At 41.4% G+C, this 17,779-nt stretch overlaps 1 protein-coding gene across 2 annotated transcripts in view; it reads right to left on the bottom strand.

Moving 5' to 3' along the window:
• The window catches only part of GFRA1 (GDNF family receptor alpha 1), a 341,102-nt gene that overhangs the window by 73,354 nt on the left and 249,969 nt on the right, over positions 1 to 17,779 (bottom strand). The gene's annotated exons all lie outside the window — the stretch shown is intronic.

Genomic DNA, 17,779 nt, shown 5'->3' with positions numbered 1-17,779 from the left:
CCCAGCATCCCGGGCCAAGCGGCTGCCTTCTGTCACTGAGCCTGGCTCACCCGGAAGATCGTAGCGTGCGTTGGCTGCCCGGCGAGGGAAGCCAAGCCGGCAGCAACGTCGCCGCAGCCAACGCGCGCTACGATCTTCCGGGCGAGCCAGGCTCAGTGACGGAAGGCAGCCGTTTGGCCCGGGATGCTGGGCCGAAAGGAGCCGGGCTTGATCCGCTGAGCCTGGCCGGCTTGGCTTCCCTCGCCGGCGCAGGCAACACCCGCTGCCATCTTCCGTCACTGAGCCTGGCTGGCCCGGAAGATGGCAGCGCGTGTTGCCTGCGCCGGCGAAGGAAGCCAAGCGGCGGCAACGTTGCTGCCGGCTTGGCTTCCCTCGCCGGCGCAGGCAACACGCGCTGCCATCTTCCGGGCTGGCCAGGCTCAGCGGATCAAGCCCGGCTCCTTTCGGCCCAGCATCCCAGGCCAAGCGGCTGCCTTCCGTCACTGAGCCTGGCTCGCCCGGAAGATCATAGCACGCGTTGGCTGCGGTGGCGAGGGCTTGCGATGGAGGGTGGAGGAAGCGGCCATGGGAGGGCGAGCTGCCTCAGGGAGGAGGATCGGGCGGGACCAGGTGGGGGCTGGAATTTCTCCGCTGGGAAGAAGTGGCGATGGATCATCCGTCTACCTCTGTCGGCTGCTCTGGGCCACAGGGGCGAGGGGTGCTGCTTCTCGGGTCGCCCGGTCCTCTCCTGCCTCCCGCGCCGATCGAAAGGGGCTGGAGCGGCAGAGCCGAGCACGCCTTCCGCCCTTTCATCCTCGCCCCCTTTCTCCAGGCTGCTCCGCCCTGCCTGTCATGCGGCGGCAGACCGTCTTTGTGGTTTTTCGCTGGGGGGGGAGCAGGAGGACCTTCCTGACTCCCTCCCCCAGCGCCGGACCTCCTGCCCTCCCTCCCAGACAAAAACCCAAAGTGGTCTCCCGAACCCAAACGTTTTCTGTCCTACCAACCTGCCACCGCCGCCGAGAAGCCCCGCTGCCTGGCTGTCACCTTTTAAAACAGCCAGGGGGCTTCACAGCAGCCTCCTGAAGCCGAACGCCAAACCCGAACATCCGGGTTCGGCTTCGGGAGGCTGCTGGGAAGCCCCCCGGCTGTTTTAAAAGGTGACAGCCGGGCGAACGCCGAACCCGGAATTTGGGGTTCGTAACATGAAAAAAGTTCGTAAGAAGAGGCAAAAATTTTAAAAACCCCGGGTTTGTATCTCGGGTTGTTCGTAAGACGAGGGGTTCGTATCTTGAGGTACCACTGTACTGGATTTCTTATCAAGGACAATGATCAAGTTTTGATTTAAATACTTAGTGATCTGCCTTTTCTGATTACAATGAATGATCAGACAACCTAGAGAACAGTGGAGAATGGTTAACCAAAAAACCTTATCACCATTGATCCCACAACTAGAGAAATATCAGAAATATCACCAGAAAATTTTCTGCATTCTAGGAATGAACTAGAAATGTAAAAACGTATTTCAAAGACAGTTGGCACAAATAGCCTTTTGAAATTCCCCATCCAATTCATAGCCTGGAAATAGGAAGTTTCCTCAGAAATCTGCCAAGGGACAAAAAAATTTCAAGTTTTGAAGGGCTTGTTCCTAACAAAGTGTTCTGTCGGGCTCTCTGGTAGACTCCTCCCAAAAATTCACAAGTACAAATGTCAGACACACATACGTTTGAAAATTCAAAACAATGTTCTTTATAATGAAAATTCACTTAACCTAAGCCCTCTTTTGGTATAGCAAAGAGCACTTGCCTCCAAACAAATTGGTAATTTGTACAAATCCCTTATCAGTTCTGTGATACTTAGCTTACAGCTGTGAGGCAATTCACAGTCCTTCTTCTTTCACAAAGTGAAACACACTTTGCTCTGGGTTAGTTTCAAAGCGGGGAAAAATCAGCACACAAAATGTCAATGTCAGTAAAGCAGTCACAAAACACAACGATCAGATAATCCTCCACAATGGCCAAACCCACAGGCTGCTATTTATAGCAGCCTCACTAATTACCACAGCCCCACCCAACCCCAGGTGGCCTCATTTTCTTTGATAATAATCTCTCAGTTGTTGTTGCCTATGCATCGCTCTCCGCATGCGTGGCTGTATCATTAACTCTTGTTCTGAATCCAAGGAGGAGCTAGATAATTGATCTTCTGAGCTGTCTGCCACACTCTCCTCCTCCCTGTCACTCATGTCTTCTTGGTCAGAGGAGCCTTCATCATCAGATTCCACCGGGGGGGGGGGCAAAACAGGTCTGCAGCATGTGGATATCTCCTCCATATCCACAGTCCTTGGGGCAGGAGCTGAGCCAGAGCTAACCACAACAGAGACAAAAAAAATTCAAGATTTGAAGGGCTTGTTCCCTAACAAAGCATAGTAGCAGTGCTATGGAAGAAGTGGTACTACTACTAAATAAGCCAATGGAAGGTATTTTCCAATGACTTCATTGATAAAAAAAAATAGAAATGGATTCCATATAACAACTGCTATCTAATTTTTCTGAACAGGACCTAAAAAGATCTTTGTCTGTTCCACATACTCTTAAATCCCAGCTTTCTAAATAATAGCAATTATGCAGATGGAAGAGCAATGACCTGATGCTAAGTTTGAAGGCTAAGGTTCTTGGTAAGAGAATCTCACTGCAAGTTACCATGAAGAGGAATACTATGAATGCTAGATGAGTCCATGAGGGGCTGAGCTCTGAGGAGCATCAACAAAGTTATATTATTTGTGAGTCTTGTGCCCTGCATCTAAAATCTTCACTTTTGGTTTGTACTGATTATATGAACATTGCTTCCCCTTGGCCATTATTTTCATTCTCTCTCCCTTGGATTCAGACACTTTTAACAGTTGAGTTTTGGACTGATATGAATTACTCCTTTGCCTAGTTATTTATTGAGAAGTGAGATATGCTCTTGACCCCATCTGTAATGTCTGTTGAAATGACTCCAAAGGTCGGATAATGGTAGGGGAATCCCAGGCCTGGTGTGGGTGGCATGATCGGGTATTTGGGTTGCGGTTGCTGCATAGTGGTGGTGGCAGAGGGGTGGCGGTCTGGGAGAGATAAGAAGATATTTATACCTTTAGTACGTGAGTATAAGCCACTTCCTCGTCGCCAGATGTAATGTCTGTTGAAATGACACAGCAGTAGGCCTGGAACTGTTAGAACATTTATTGTGGAACACAGCAACAGCAGTGGTTAATAACTTCAAGAAATATTATAACGACTACAACATGGCCGTGCCTGGCAGCTATTTATATCTCCTGCTGCCAGGCTGGGCCAACCAATCATATCTCTATATTTTCCCGCCCAAGGATAGGGGGTGGGTAACAATACCTAAATGTCCTCTGGACACAACACCATCCATTAATTTCTCTCTTTGCCCGTATACCTCCCATCTTTCACAGAAAGTCTTTAGAATAGAACAGGAAATCAAAAGTACAGTTAACACTCTACCGATTAGAGTGTAGAATTTATGCATTTCTCCATATCTTTTTCTTCCCCTTAAACAGAAATATGAATGAGAATTAGTAGGAAAAATGCATTAGAATATCGTTCTGGCTACTTTCTGCCTCTAGCACATATTAAACAACTACATTTCTGTGTACCACAAGGACAAAATGTTTCTGTGAAGCCCTAAGCTGATTTAGTGGGACACAAAGAAATCTGTTTCAGATTCAGTAAGTCAATAATTGCTACTGTTCTGATCTCTGCCCATATATTTTTTAATTCAAATATTTTTGGCGGAAGAGATCATACTTGAAAAGCCAATAAAATGAAACATATTTTAAGAAGGATAAATGTTACAATTTGTTGAGTGATTCATATGTAATCAGAATGAATATGTATTTGCAATGCAGTCGTTATATTTAGAAATAACTGAATTCAATTCCCAATTTCTGCTCAATTTCCCACAAAGTGAGACCATGATTGTAGTTTTGAATTTACACAACCAATCTATGTGGCCCAATATGTACTTTTTAAATACTAGTGCTGACTTTTGACCAAGAAAACACATAATAGGAAATATTTTCACTCTGATTTCATAAGTTTGAATATTTTGATTTTAAACATGGATTTGTCAACAATACAATTTGTGGGGAGAAGTGGTATTAGAAGAAGAAAAAAGGCAAACAGACTTATTATGATAATCTACTAAAGTCCATTTCCTAGTACCACCTTCTAAAATGAAAAATGCTTTGGAAAAAGTGTTCTGGAACATTTGGGAGAGTATACATTTGGGTAAGTGTTTTTGAATTATTGAAGCACAAGTGTTTGGAAATAACTTCAATTTCTGCACACAACATGTGCAGCCTCTTTACTCCAGTGGCTACTTTGATGATTCAATAGAAATATTTTATGTACACACTTAAAACCCCTCTTTGAAAGGATTTGCAGAGGCTTCCGGTTTGGAGGAGATCGCGGCGGGACGTTTCTGGCAGGGCTCTGCCAGGCGACCCCTTCTACCCCCTCCGAAGGTCGCATTTGCGATCGGATCGGGCTCGGATGGCCCGATCCAAGAACAGGGGGCTCCCCTCTGCCCGAGGACCCATCGCCAGGACTCCGGAGGCAGCGGTTTGCCCCGCAGCTTCGGAGACGGGAGAACCGCTCCTCTTCGCATAAGAGGACCGGCCAGCGCTTTCTCCTCTCACCCAGCGGGAAGAAGAAAAAAGTCTAAGAAGTGAAAGTATAAACTATCTGACTGAAAAAGAATACAGTAGAGAAAGGACCTAAGGTAAAAAATTTCCTCTTTGTTTCGTGTTTAATAGCAGAAGATCGTGAAAGCTTTAAGTAAAAGTTTTTTTTCTTCAGGGCGAAAGTGAAAGTTTTTCCCTGTTTGAACTCATCCGCAAATAACAGCCGGATCTAATTTTTTCACACTTTTACTTTTCCATCTTGAACTTGAACTTTGGAATCTACAAAATAATCATGGTTTAATAAACTTCATGGTTTAATAAAACAACTTAAATTTGATATGACTATTTAGAAAATCCTAACTGCTAAAGGAAATTACTAGTGATGATTAGAATTTGTTTCTGATAGACTGTTGAAATCATAATGTTCTGAGCTTAGATTCTGAAAGAGGAACACAGTCTTGCTGCCTTTTTTCCTTTCTTGTTGTTCTTTTTCACAACATGAAATAATTCAATAACTGTGAAATAAATGGAATTTAGAAGAGATTGAAATCATTTTTTTTTTTGATTACCTACTACTGGATTAACCTATTTGGATTACTTGCTGAGCCTTTTTGGATTATCTGCTGACCCCTTTTGGATTATTTGTTGAGAATTTTTTTTTAACATCTGCTCTGCTGCACGGAACTTAACTTGACTCCATCTTGGGATTTGTCTCTTTGTTCCTGCCTTGAACTTGGAAAATAAACTGACTTCATTTTGAATACAAGAAAGATTTTGATTTGTCTTTCCCTTTGAACTTGGAATTGAAATTAAACACAACTTCATCCTCAGAGACTTGGATTTTCATCTTTATTCTCTAGCAAAACTACAGGATCTATAAGAAGAATATAAGTATATAATATTGATATTGTGTCTTTTGAATAACTATTTTTCTTTTCCTGACTTTCCTTTGACTTTCTTTTTTTCTCTATTCCTTGTGTGTTGTTATTATTAAAAGAAGTTTAGCTTGAACCATATGCATTGTTAACAAGCCTTGGGTTCCTGCTCTATTCTAATTAGTTGAATTAAAACATTACCTCCTCTTTTTTTCTCTTTCCCCTTTGAACAATTCCTTTTACTTTTTTTTAATAACTTTTACTTTTTTCCTCTCTCCCTTTCCTTCTCTCCTCTCAAATTTTTTCCTCTCATGCTTTTCTTTCTGTTTTCTATATATAGCTGATATTTTTCTTTCTTTCTTTATTTCTTGCCTTCCCATCACATTACTTATTTTTAACTTTTACTTCTCTCTTATTCTCAAAAGTTAATTCTTGTTTCTTTTTTCTGTGGCATTGAATATTTTAATTTTCAAAAATAATAATAATAATACATTTTGAATTCTGTTATTAATTGAATTGGTACTGAATTGGTATAGTTATATTATAAGGGAACTTTTTTTTAACAAAATACATTGAACAGATTTGGAATTTATAGCAATTCTTTTCTTTTCTACTACATATAAATTGAAACTAATCTAAATTTGAAATAGTGGATTCTAATTTGACAATGTCCAGTACCTCAACCTTTGTTAAAACAGCAAAAAAACAAACTACACCAACTACTCTCTCTCCACAAGTGTCACCGCATTCTTCCCCCTCGCACCAGGTGTTAACTATGTCCACCAAAGATAAAGATAAAGACAAAATAATGCAGTCCAATTTTGCAACTTTACATGAGACTTTAAATACTTTGAAGGACTTTATGTTTAAATCACAAGAAGACGCCACTCAACAAAGAGAGGCTATAAAAGAGGATGCAACACAACAAAGAGAAGCTATAAAAGCCGACTTGGCAGAATTCAAAGTGGAGATGGCCCAATTGAAAGCTGACATGGGTGAGATGAAAGATCAGATAAAGCAGATTCAACAAACACTCCAAGAAAGTGATGAACGAGTCAAAAAAGTTGAAGAGCAATCTGACAAAAATGAGAAAAGAATGGACTACCTTGAAGGGAGAGCTGATGAAAGATACAGAAGATATGATGAATCAATTATTCAACTGGAGATGCAACGAGCTTCGTACGGACTTCGATTTCAGAATATAAAAGAGGAAAAAGATGAAGATTTAAAAATGACTATGGCGGAAACTATTGGAGGTATACTCCAAGAGGATCCTACAGCTTTACTGAAAGAAATCGATGAAGTATACAGAATCTCGAATAGCTATATCCGTCGACACAACCTCCCAAGAGAGATACACATTAAGTTTACAAGAAAAGCGTTGCGAGATGAGATACTTCATTATTCAAGAAATTCCCAGCCTCAACATCATAGAGTAGACATAAAGATACTAAAACAAGTTCCAAGAAGCGTCAGAGAAAGCAGAAGAGACTATCACTTTTTAACTAAAATTTTGATCAAAGAAAACATCACTTACCGTTGGCTTATTCCACAAGGACTTTCTCTGACATGGCGTTCTACAAGATACAAACTGGAAAACGTAGAACAAGCTATGTACTTTTTGGAAAAGAGTGGCATCAGCCACTTTGATCACACAAGTAAGCAACAAGTGGTCCAACTACAACCAGCTCAATACCAACCAGGGGAAAAATTACCAACTCAGCAAGAAGAAGATCTGGGGGCTACTGCTCAAGTAATAGAGCAGGACCAAGGTGCTAGAAGAGTTCAACCTCAGCGAGAAACCAAAAAACCTACTAAATGACAACAAATAAAGACTTAAAAATTCTTTCCGTAAATGTTAATGGACTTAATGAACCAAGAAAAAGGAAACAAATCTTTTCTAAAATTAGAAATCAAAATGTTCAGATTGCAATATTACAAGAAGTTCATATTAAAAAAAATAACCAAAAATTACTGTTGAATCCCAAAATTGGAAAAATGTACGCTGCATTAGCAGACCAAAAAAAAAGAGGAGTAGTGATGTATGTTAAGAATTCTATAAATTCCAAACAAATATATAAGGATAAAGAGGGTAGGATATTGATTGTACAAGTTGATATTTCCGGTTCCGGTTCGAGCGGTGGGGAGATGGTGGGTCCGCCGCTCCCTTGAACAACGGGGTATCGTCGGAAATGTTGGTCCAGGATGGAGGGTTGTCTGTTGTCGCTGTTGCTGCTGTATCCCCGACTGTATCCCCAACTGCAGAGCTCTGAGGCTGGGGGCAGAGGCGCGTGAGTGTCTGCGGAGCGACCAGCTGGGACGCGGAACCAGCTGGGACGCGGAAGATGGCGGCGGCGACGCGCGCAGAGTCTTTGACATCGGAGGGAAGAGAGCAGCCGAGAAGATACAGAGCGACTGTCGGGCTGAGCCCCCCGACTCGGCCTGACAGAGGGGAGCAGACCGCACCGAGATGGTGGGGGCCGGAGATGGTGGGGGCCGGAGGGTGCTGTAGACACCGGAAAAGACCGCAGCGTCGAGAGGTGGCTGATTGGGACGCGGGAGATGGCGGCGGTGCCTTGCGTAAAAATTAAGAAACAGCGGAGAAGGAGGAAAGGAGGAAAGTGGATGGTGTTGAAAGAACGTGTTGAAAGAACGTGGAACGTGGAGTGTGGGGGCACTGATGAACCGACACCCCCCCTCGACCTGGTGAGTGAGAGTGACCAGCGTCGAGGCAGAGAGAGAGCAGGGGAAATGGAGGTGACGAAGAGCGACCTGCTCCAGTGGAGGATAACTGCTGGCGGGGTATATTTGGAATAACAACCTCCCCGCCCCCCCCTTCCTGCATGGCACCAGCAGGTGAGAGCTGCTGGTGCCAAGGGAGGAGTAGGTGGGAAAGACTGTGGAGACGGGCTTGCTGGACAATAAACCATGGAGGAGAGTGAGAAGGATGGGACTGGTTGCCTGGGACTGGTTGACTGGTTGCCTGGGACCAATATGGCCAATTGGCCAGGGACATTGCTTATACTAACTTTGCAAACGACTATCTTGTTTGTCCCTCCCCTCCCCCCCTCCCCCCCCCTGGTTTCTATGCACGTCTATGCACTTTACAGAAGACCCATGCCCCCTAGCGGACCGGCTGGAAAAAACAACAACAGCTTTTTAAGACTTTTTAAAGATCTAAGTTATATTGAAGACCTATAAAGACACTACACCTGGGCCGATTGATTAACCGACGATTAGCTAATAATTAATATTAAGAACTGATTTATACCATTTTTTAACATTTTATACTATTTTTATCAATTATTAATCTTGTGAACTTTTTATTCTATTTATATGTATTATATTGTGCTATATTATATCAGCATTTTTATCTATTATTAATTTAATCCTCTTTTAATATTGGGGGGGGTTTCTAATTAATGGATGACTGGAGTAGATTCAATGCTGTATATGGAATGAATGAGTATGAGTGTGATGGTTGGGGTGGGTGGGAATATGGTATGGATGGGATGAGTGACAGTAGTATGAGTGACAGAATTGGCCCACCTGACGCCCGGGAGGCAGGGGAGGAAGGGGCACTGATCTCTGGGGTGGCAGAGGGCCGGAATATCCCTGTGTTGCTGGGGAGAGGCAGATATGGCGGGGGTCACAGAGTTAGCCGTTCCAGGGGAACGAGAGACCGTTGCTTAATAACGGTCCCTTGTTCCAACTCTGTGAGCCCAATCTTGGGTACTGGTGATGAGTGTAACTCTGGCCCTGGACTCAGGTTGCTGCTCCTTAATGCCAGGTCGGTGGTAAATAAAGCTCTCCTCATCCGGGATTTGATCCTGGATGAGGAGGCCGACCTGGCATGTATCACTGAAACCTGGCTGGGCCCGGAGGGAGGTGTTCCTCTCTCCGAAATTTGCCCAGCTGGGTTTCAGATATGGCATCAACCTCGACCCCAGGGAAGGGGGGGAGGAGTGGCTATTATAGCCAGGGAGAGCCTTTGCCTACGTGGACTCATTGCTCCGGAAATTGCGGGTTGCGAGTCACTCTTGATGAGGTTGGACTTAGGGGTTCAGGTGGGCTTATTTCTCACGTACCTGCCTCCCAGCTGCGTGTCAAAAGCCCTGCCTGTGCTACTCGAGGAGGTAGCCGGGTTGGCGGTGGAGTTCCCCAGACTCATTGTCTTGGGGGACTTCAACCTGCCGTCACTCGGCGAAACCTCGGGGTTGGCACAGGAGTTCATGGCCACCATGACAGCCATGGACCTGACTCAAGTAGTACGGGGTCCAACTCATGAGGGGGGGCACGCACCTGACATGGTATTCCTTTCCGAGCAACTGAGCAATGGTCTGAGACTAAGGGGCTTAGAAACAGTGCCTTTGTCATGGTCAGACCATTTTCTACTACGGCTTGACTTCCTGGCTCCAATCCTTCCCCGCAGGGAGGCGGAACCAATGAAGATGTTCCGCCCCAGACGCCTAATGGATCCAGAGGGTTTCCAGACGGCGCTTGGGGTTATTCCAGAGGCACTCATCCACAGTTCGGCAGAGTCTCTTGCGGAGGCCTGGAATACGGCTGCTGCGGAGGCTCTCGACCGGATTGCGCCTTTGCGACCTCTCCGTGGCGCTAGACCCCGTAGAGCTCCATGGTTCAACGAGGAGCTCCGGGAGTTGAAACGCCAAAAGAGACGTCTAGAGAAGCGATGGAGGAAGAGTAGGTCTGAATCTGATCGAACACTTGTAAGAGCTTTTATTAAGACTTACAAAGTGGCGCTCAAGGCGGCAAGATGCGCGTACCATGCCGCCTTGATTGCATCAGCGGAATCCCGCCCGGCCGCTCTGTTTAGGGTGTCCCGCTCCCTTCTTAACCAGGGGGGAGTTGGGGAGCCCTTGCAGAGTAGTGCCGAGGAGTTTAACACGTTTTTCGCTGATAAAGTCGCTCAGATCCGGGCCGACCTCGACTCCAATTGTAAAACAGAGTCGGCTGACAACGAGTCAGTCGAGGTGACTGGGGCACGTACTTGTCCACCTGTCTGGGAAGAGTTTGATCTGGTGACACCTGATGAAGTGGACAAGGCCATTGGAGCTGTGAGTTCCGCCACCTGTTTACTGGATCCGTGTCCCTCCTGGTTGGTCTCGGCCAGCAGGGAGGTGACACGGAGCTGGGCCCAGGAGATTACCAACGCTTCCTTGGGGAGGGGAGTTTTTCCATCACTCTATAAAGAAGCGCTTGTGCGCCCCCTCCTCAAGAAGCCTTCCCTGGACCCAGCAGTACTTAACAACTATCGTCCAGTCTCCAACCTTCCCTTCATGGGGAAGGTTGTCGAGAAGGTGGTGGCACTCCAGCTCCAGCGGTCCTTGGAAGAAGCCGATTATCTAGGTCCCCAGCAGTCGGGCTTCAGGCCCGGTTACAGCACGGAAACCGCTTTGGTCGCGTTGATGGATGATCTCTGGCGGGCCCGGGACAGGGGTTTATCCTCTGTCCTGGTGCTCCTCGATCTCTCAGCGGCTTTCGATACCATCGACCATGGTATCCTTCTGCACCGGTTGGAGGGGTTGGGGGTGGGAGGCACTGTGCTTCAGTGGTTCTCCTCCTACCTCTCTGGCCGGTCGCAGTCGGTGTTAGTGGGGGGTCAGAGGTCGACTCCGAGGTCTCTCCCTTGTGGAGTACCCCAGGGGTCGGTCCTCTCCCCCTTGCTATTTAACATCTACATGAAACCGCTGGGTGAGATCATCCAAGGACATGGGGTGAGGTATCATCAATATGCCGATGATACCCAGCTTTACATCTCCACCCCATGCCCAGTCAACGAAGCGGCGGAAGTGATGTGCCGGTGCCTGGAGGCTGTTGGGGCCTGGATGGGTGTCAACAGACTCAAGCTCAACCCGGATAAGACGGAGTGGCTGTGGGTTTTGCCTCCCAAGGACAATCCCATCTGTCCGTCCATTACCCTGGGGGGGAATCATTGACCCCCTCAGAGAGGGTCCGCAACTTGGGCGTCCTCCTCGATCCACAGCTGACATTAGAGAACCACCTTTCGGCTGTGGCGAGGGGGGCGTTTGCCCAGGTTCGCCTGGTGCACCAGTTGCGGCCCTATCTGGACCGGGACTCATTACTCACAGTCACTCATGCCCTCATCACCTCGAGGTTCGACTACTGTAATGCTCTCTACATGGGGCTACCTTTGAAAAGTGTTCGGAAACTTCAGATCGTGCAGAATGCAGCTGCGAGAGCAGTCATGGGCTTACCCAGGTATGCCCATGTTTCACCATCACTCCGCAGTCTGCATTGGCTGCCGATCAGTTTCCGGTCACAATTCAAAGTGTTGGTTATGACCTTTAAAGCCCTTCATGGCATTGGACCAGAATATCTCCGAGACCGCCTTCTGCCGCACGAATCCCAGCGACCGATTCGGTCCCACAGAGTGGGCCTCCTCCGGGTCCCGTCAACTAAACAATGCCGGTTGGCAGGCCCCAGGGGGAGAGCCTTCTCTGTGGCGGCACCGGCCCTCTGGAACCAACTCCCCCCGGAGATCAGAACTGCCCCTACTCTTCCTGCCTTCCGTAAACTCCTCAAAACCCACCTTTGCCGTCAGGCATGGGGAAACTAAATATCTCCCCCTGGGCACGTTGAAGTTATATATGGTATGCTTGTATGTGTGTATGTTAGTATTGGGGATTCTCTTAAACTTGTAATATTTTTAATTAATTGTATTGTATTGGATTGTTTTTCACTTGTTGTGAGCCGCCCCGAGTCTTCGGAGAGGGGCGGCATACAAATCCAAATAATAAATAAATAAATAATAAATATTGAACCTAGACCTCTAGTGGTTGTTTCTATCTACACCCCCAATGAGGACCAAATGACATTTTATAAAAATTTACATCAAATAATAATAGATCTAGCTATTGACAATGTATTGATAATAGGTGACTTCAATGCTATTGCGAATAGACAATTAGACCATTCAGGAGGGGGAGGTAATAAAAAAAGGTAAAAAGGTAAAAAAAACAAGTAGGAATTTGCTACCTAGTACTTTCCAAAAAATGAAAGCGGAATTATTACTAAATGACATTTGGAGGGAAAGACACCCCCACAAAAGACAATATACCTTCTACTCCAACCCTCATAAAATTTGGACGAGAATTGACATGTTATGGGCACCAAAAATGGTTGCAGAACAAATAAGAGAGGTCGAGATAGACGCTAATACATGGGCTGATCACAACCCAATAGTGGTCTCTATGTCGATGAATAATAAACAGAACAACTGGCGGATGAATAGATATATATTAAATGATAAGAAATACAAGGATTGGATTGAAAAGGAACTAAAAATATTTTTTGAAATTAATAAAATCTCAGACACTACTCCACAGAATCTATGGGACACAGTTAAAGCGTATATAAGAGGCTTAACAATATCTTATACAGCAAAATATAACAAGGAAAAGAAATCAGAGTATTTACAATTAATAAATGAATTAAAACAATTAGAATCCTTATCGCAGCACCACATTAAGAACAGAGATTTAAAGACAGAAATAAATGTAATTAAACATAAAATTAGAGTCATAGAACAAAACCAATTAACTGAAAAGATCAAAAGAGCAAAGCAACAATATTTTGAACACGCAAATAAACCTGGCAGATGGTTAGCATATAAACTTAGAAAACAGAGCCAATCAAAATTAATCCAAAAATTAGAAGATAAAGACGGTATAATAAAATATGATACAGAAGGTAAGGCAGACATTGTGTATAATTTTTATAAAGAGTTATATGCTAAAGATCATGTTACCGAAGATGAAGTTTTTAACTACTTAAAAGCTTCAAAATTACCACAAATAACAGAAGACCAACAGGCCACCATGGATGGACCAATAACAATGGAAGAACTCCTAACAACAATTAAAAAACAGAAAAGCAACAAGGCCACAGGCCCAGATGCCATACCCGCAGAATGGTACAAGATAGAAAATGAAACAATAAGAAACCACATGTTAGAAACCTTTAATTTATGTAGACTTGAGGGTAAAATCCCCAAATCTTGGTCAGAATCACTGACAACTTTAATACATAAACAGGGCACAGATCCAGAAAAAATTAAAAACTATAGGCCTATATCATTATTAAATGTAGACTATAAGATATTTATTGCCATTTATGCAGAGAGACTCAAAAGAGTTATAAATGGAATAATACACCAAGACCAAAATGGGTTTCTACCAGGGAGACAAATTAAAAATAATCTTAGAACAGTAATAAATACACTAGAGTATTATGAACAACATTCAGACAAGATGGCATCTTTAATGTTTCTAGATGCTCAAAAGGCCTTTGATAACGTTAATTGGATATTCATAAAAATGCAATTAAATAAAATGAGATTTGGCCCAAAATTTGTTAACCTAATAGATACTATATACTCAAAACAAACAACGAACATAATATTGAATAACAATCAATTACCAACACTTGATATAAATAAGGGAGTCCGTCAAGGTTGCCCTATATCACCATTGTTATTTATCATGACTCTTGAAACTTTATTAATTAAAATAAGAGCGGACCCTAAAATAAAAGGTTTAACTGTAGGAGACGAAACTTATAAAGTCCAGGCCTTTGCAGATGATCTAATGTTCATAATTGAAGAACCGACAACAACAGTTCCTACCTTACTGCAAGCTATTGAACAATATGGAAAGGTAGCAGGTTTAAAGATAAATAAAAGTAAAACACATTTTTTGACCAAAAATATGAATAAAACACAAGAAACTAAATTAGAAAGTATTTCTGGAATAAAGACTGTAAAAAAAGTAAAATACTTAGGAATAAACTTAACAGCGAAAACAATAACATTAAAAAACGATAATTATATAAAATTATTAGCAGAAATTAAAAAAGATTTAGCAATGTGGAATAATCTGAAAATATCTTTTTTAGGAAGAATTGCAACAATTAAGATGAATATTTTACCCAAGGTTTTATTTCTTTTCCAGGTAATACCAATAAATCCAGGGGGAATCTTTTTAAAAACTTTAACAAACCTAGTTAAAAAATTCATATGGCAAGGGGAAAAAGCAAGGATAAAAATGAATTGCTTAGAAGATATTAAAGAAAGAGGAGGATTTGGCCTTCCAAATTGGAAACTATACTATCAGGCTGCTGCATTAACATGGCTTAGAGAGTGGATAATCCTAGACAACAAAAGAATACTTAACTTAGAAGGACACGATTTAATGCTTGGATGGCACGCATTTATATGGTATGATAAGGACAAAAACCATTCATATTTTAAAAGGCACACATTAAGGAAGTATCTACTAGAAGTCTGGAAAGACATAAAGAAAAACCACTTTTTAAATATCCCAGAATGGCTAGCTCCTCTAGAAGCAATAACACATCCAAAGTCTATAAAGGACAAGAAAATAACTCATAGATATAAAGAACTATTAAATGATCAGATGAAGCTTAAATCTAGAATTGAATTACAAGAAGAAGGGATAATAATAGACTGGTGGCACTATGCCCAGATCCGATCTAGATACCAGAAGGATAAAACTCTTTACATTTTTAATAAAAGTAAGAATCCTTTAAGTACTTTAATTACCACCAATTCAATAAAAATGATAGGGAAAATATATAAACTTCTCATCGCTCATAAAAATATAGAGTTGACTTTAAAAGATACTATGATAAGATGGTGTAGAAATATTGGCAAGGAAATAGACATAGATACATGGGAGAAAGTGTGGATCAATAACTGGAAAATGACTAAATCAGTTTCACTAAAAGAAAATCAAATTAAAATGTTTTATAGATGGCATCTCCCACCAAATAGGATAGCAAAAATGTTTCCCAAAACATCCCCAACATGCTGGAAATGTAAGAAGGATATAGGAACCTATTACCATCAATGGTGGACATGTGGTAAAGCTAAAATATACTGGAAGATGATTGAGAAAATACTAAAAGAAATAATAAAGCAAGATATAGATAATACCCCGGAATTTTCCTTACTAGGTGTTACAAATCAGACCTACAAGAAAGAAATTCTTTATTTAATTATACATATATTAACCGCGGCTAGAATAATATATGCGCAAAATTGGAAAGGGGAGGAAATCCCCAAGGAAGAAGAGGTTATAGCCAAAATATTAGATTGCGCTGAAATGGACATGATGACAAGAAGATTAAACGATCAAGAAGATACTAAATTTTATGAAACATGGAACAATGTTTATAAATGGATAGATAAGAAAAAATAAGACATACATATTCATTTCTAGTTAATTTTCTGCATTTGTTTTTACCTAGGTGATAACAATATTAATACTAGTTCAAATGTACTTTTTGATGATTATGACATAGTAGTGTATGCATAAGTATAAGTAACATATTAAGATTTTTGATCTATAATACTTGAAATTAGTTTAAATGTTTGGTTTGATGGTTTGATATTATTTTACCATAGTAATTAGGATTATATTAAAGGTATTTTTTGACGATTATGTTATACTAACCTTATCTAACATTTACATTGTATTTAAGATTTGTAAAACATTAACTCAAATTTACTAAATTTTTTAATAGTTAACATATATTTAATTATGTATTCTTTTTTATATTTGAATGTATACTTTCAAAAGAAGCGGGGGAAATACACCCCCACTTTATGTTTATTGTTTGTATGTGTATCTGTTTGTTTTATGAAAATTAATAAAAAATTGAAAAAAAAGAAAAAAAAGAAAGGATTTGCAAAGCTCTTTGTGATTTCCTCTAATTTCAATTTTTAAAATTTGATTTATTTTTAACTTTAAATATTTTATCCTAACATGGTAGACAAAAGGAAACACTCCCCTCCCCCAAATTAAATAACAAAACTGCAAAATGAAAACAGACAAAAATAGTGATGGGGAAAAGTAGTTATATAGGTCAAAATGAAATATTCAGCAAATTTCTGAATTTAAATAAGTACAAAATATGATAAAATCTCTGTCCCAAAAACATATTGCCATGTTTTGATCAATAGGCCTAACCACCTTTTCCAAAAACAAATAAATCATAACAAGTAAGTCTTAAATCCAAACCCTAATATACTTTTCCAGCTTCTCAAAATATTAAGTTATTAGCTTCATGACATAAATATGTACGAAAAAAAGGCCAAAGTATTGGCTTAGTACTAGAGTGCTTGAAACAATTGAAAATGTAAAACCTTCTTAAGAAGATTAATGCCTTCTTAAGATGTTAAGTGAAGGGAGGTGTTACTATCTATGCTTTTGAAACTCAAGAATGATACAATCAGCATCTGTACAGTTCTCTTAGTCACTGCCATGTCTTGCTAATGAAGTCAAAGTTATTTTATTTTTGTTATCTCACCTGTTGCACATTTGGCTTTCTGATTTGGCTTTTTGTATTTTTAATCTATTTCATCCATCTTATATTTGTTTGGTAACTCCCCACTGGATTAAAAGCAGGACAGAAAATGAAATAATGAAGCTTGCTTTTCACCCAATGATATCACCAGTTGACTTTCAGTGTGTTCTTCATATGAAAGTGTTATATAGATGTTGAACAGCAATAGAACATTCCTTCTTCACCACATTAGGCATATCACTTAATTCTATGTCAGGCATATTTAGACAAAGAATCTGCCAAAAATGTGTCTGAGCACTAAAATTAAATAAGGCAAGGACAGGTATTACTCTATTATGTCAGCAATGAGTCTAAAGGGAAATTGTTATAACCTCAGAAGCAAACCTAAAATTATTTATAGTCAGCTGTGGAAAAATATTTTTATAGGAATGACCTTTAAGTGAAACAAAATAGCTTTGAGAACTACAGTGCAAATAATGAACCTGGATAATTTAATGAAGCATGAAAATTGTGATTTTCTGATGCTACCATAGAAAAGCCCAACATTTTTTAAAACCTTTTTTTAGAGCCACAAGAAAACATCTGGAAATCATTAAACAGGAAATAATCCTATGTTAAACATGTGTTACATATCCACATGATCCTGGCATCCTTCATTAAAACATTATTTTGAAAGGTCTTGATTTCATTTTTATTTAAAATAAATATAAACACTTGTGAAATTGTTGCTTACATCCCAGAAATGGAAGATTGCAAATAGCTATTAAGGATGGTTTAAAAAAAAAAAAAAAACAAAGACAATAACAAAACAACAAAATTAGAAAGGATCTTGGAGGTCTTCTAGTTCAACCCACTGTTCAAGCAAGAAACC

This window comes from Erythrolamprus reginae, chromosome 5, assembly GCF_031021105.1.
Source record: "Erythrolamprus reginae isolate rEryReg1 chromosome 5, rEryReg1.hap1, whole genome shotgun sequence".
Classification (NCBI taxonomy): Eukaryota; Metazoa; Chordata; class Lepidosauria; order Squamata; family Dipsadidae; genus Erythrolamprus; species Erythrolamprus reginae.
Note: the sequence above shows the minus strand (reverse complement) of the source record. Positions and strands in the feature narration are given on the sequence as shown.